Source organism: Macrobrachium rosenbergii, chromosome 12 (genome assembly GCF_040412425.1).
Source record: "Macrobrachium rosenbergii isolate ZJJX-2024 chromosome 12, ASM4041242v1, whole genome shotgun sequence".
NCBI classification, from domain to species: domain Eukaryota; kingdom Metazoa; phylum Arthropoda; class Malacostraca; order Decapoda; family Palaemonidae; genus Macrobrachium; species Macrobrachium rosenbergii.
Window position 1 is genome coordinate 20995501 of NC_089752.1, and position 2500 is coordinate 20998000.

The 2500-nt window shown below is 36.4% G+C and overlaps 1 pseudogene; it reads right to left on the reverse strand.

Annotated features, from left to right (window-relative positions):
* The window catches only part of LOC136844438 (uncharacterized), a 112075-nt pseudogene that overhangs the window by 8745 nt on the left and 100830 nt on the right, over positions 1–2500 (reverse strand).

Genomic DNA, 2500 nt, shown 5'->3' on the forward strand with positions numbered 1-2500 from the left:
AATATTTAGTTTAAACGTGCTGTATATGAGAAGAGGGTGGAAATAAAAGATTCGTCAGGACATATTTGCAAATGATAGTCGGTCGGTGTCTGTGAAAGAATGGCCAGGGACTGGCGTAATGTCCAGACGTCCACATCTGCTTTCCAGTATTAAGTGGGAAACTCTACCAACTTTGCAACACTTTTCTTTGAAATTTTAGATTTTTTAGCACACCCATGCCCTATAAAAAGTTTCCCATGTTAACATGTTTAAAAAAAGGGCACACAGCTGGGACCACAGCTGAACGAAATGTTTTGGGGTTTACCCAGCAGCATTATCCGCGGAAATTATAACCAATTTTGGAACTTTTAAAATCGGACAATAGAAAAGAAGCGTGCGGCAACAGGAGCATGGAGTTTCTAATTATGGTCCTATTATCAGATTTAGATGAAATAAATTATCCTTTCCGTCATGCGTATAAGCTATATGCATTATATAAATATATATATAATATATATATATATATATATATATATATATATATATATATATATATATATATATATATATATATATATATATATATATATATATATATATATATATACACACACACAATTCTATGACCGAATGGATATCTTATTAGATTATGGGAGTCCGTAGGTTTAGACGTGCTTTAAGGGTTGCATGTGATTGAAGGAAGAAGCACGACACGAGATACTTGTAACATCATGACTACTCTAAACAAATGCAAGCAAGGCAGGCTCTCATATTAAGATTATCCACGCAAAATGAAAACAATCTTTAGGGTTTCGAATCTACTCCAAAATGTAAAAAATAAAAAAAAGGCTTTTTGGGGAAACAGCGGTCTATATTCAGTGTTTTTGTAAGGAAATGGTCAAGCATTCTTAAACACACACAAACGGAAGGGTGACACGTTCTGGAACCACCCGCTCTGAAAGGCTACATTGATATATGCAAAATTAATTTCCCTTTTTGGATGCGTGTACATATGCCACATACAAATTCTTCCATCGGAAACAGAACAGGAAACTTGGATGTAAACAGTTCAAATTCGGGTGCCAAAGAAACGGTTGATTATTTATGAAAGTATTGTGGCTTCGACATAAAAATGTAAAAGAAAGGTATAAAAATCTTTATTTTTCTACTAAACTGCTTGCTGAAAACCTGTAGGTCAGCAGCTTCTGAAGCGACCTCTTGCATAGGGTGAGCGGTAATTATAAAAAAAAACTATAAAAATATTGATACATCCCTTCCCAGACCATAAGATTTATGCAGCAATAACAAATCCTGAAATTTCATGAAAAAGTTTGTAGAAGAAAAGAAACAAAGACCTTATGATAAAACACGGAATAATAGAAAATCCGTTAAATTCTGGAATGTTCATATACTAAAATAGTTAACTTATAAGCCTTCATGGGAAATATATCGGTGGCCTATCACATAAAATATGCGTGATCGAAGCGGTTTCATGATTGCCATCCTGTAAGTGTAACGTGCGACTTATTTATTTGAATCCAGTAACCTTTTTCGCACTGGTCAAGAGGTAGTTTCCTTTTAACTGAAAATTCCCTGAGTTAAGCCTGCTTCTATGACTCTTGTTACTACTTCGTCCTTACCTGATGATTTTAATGCCGGGATGCCTATGAGAAAAGAGAAAATATGTTAGTTAATTAATTTAAGGGAAGTCTCACACAGACACACACTCCAAAGATTTTGCATTTTCATTGGTTTCTATTTTCTACACGTCTTGCACTGGCATGTTTCTTTAAGTGTTAGTACAGAGAACTCTCTTATCATCACACCTGTTGATACATTGGCTGCAACGGCAAACATTTAGTTCGTTAAAGGAAGATGCAAACCGTTTTTTATTAGTTCCGGAAACAAGCGACAGATAACTTCTGTAGCCCCGTGATGCTGCGCTTTGTAGACCAAAGAGGAAATGAACTAAGTTAGTGAGTTAAATCGTTTCAAGTGTCTGTAAATTTTCATCTGACGAAACATATAAAGTAAATCTCCAGAAGTCATATTTACTTTCTATACATGAATAGATAGTTAGACGGGCAGATAGATAGATAACAAGTCGTTCAGTAACCGCTTTACCTCCACGGCAAATATAAGTGAAATAAACATGAAATTGCTGACATCTGTCAGATGAAAATACACACTTCGGGGAAGACACTGAGCATCAGTGTCATCACTGAGTAAATGAAAGGATTTAGTTGTTAGTAAGCTGTCAATATCAGATGGGGATCCATTCCCCCTTGGCGCCACTGGCATATCAGTTCATCGCTAGAACCATCGAATGGGAACGTTGGCGCCAGCTTACCACTCTCGGCTGTATGAGGCCTACTGTTTCCGTCATCGCCCTCTTCCTCTAAACTTTGGTCGTTCTCAATATTTTCAATTTCCTCTAAAAGCTCCTCAACATCTTCTGGCTCAACCTCTTCAGGTGTTGGTGTTGTAAGGTGTCCTGAAAGAAACGAACCATTCCTGCAAA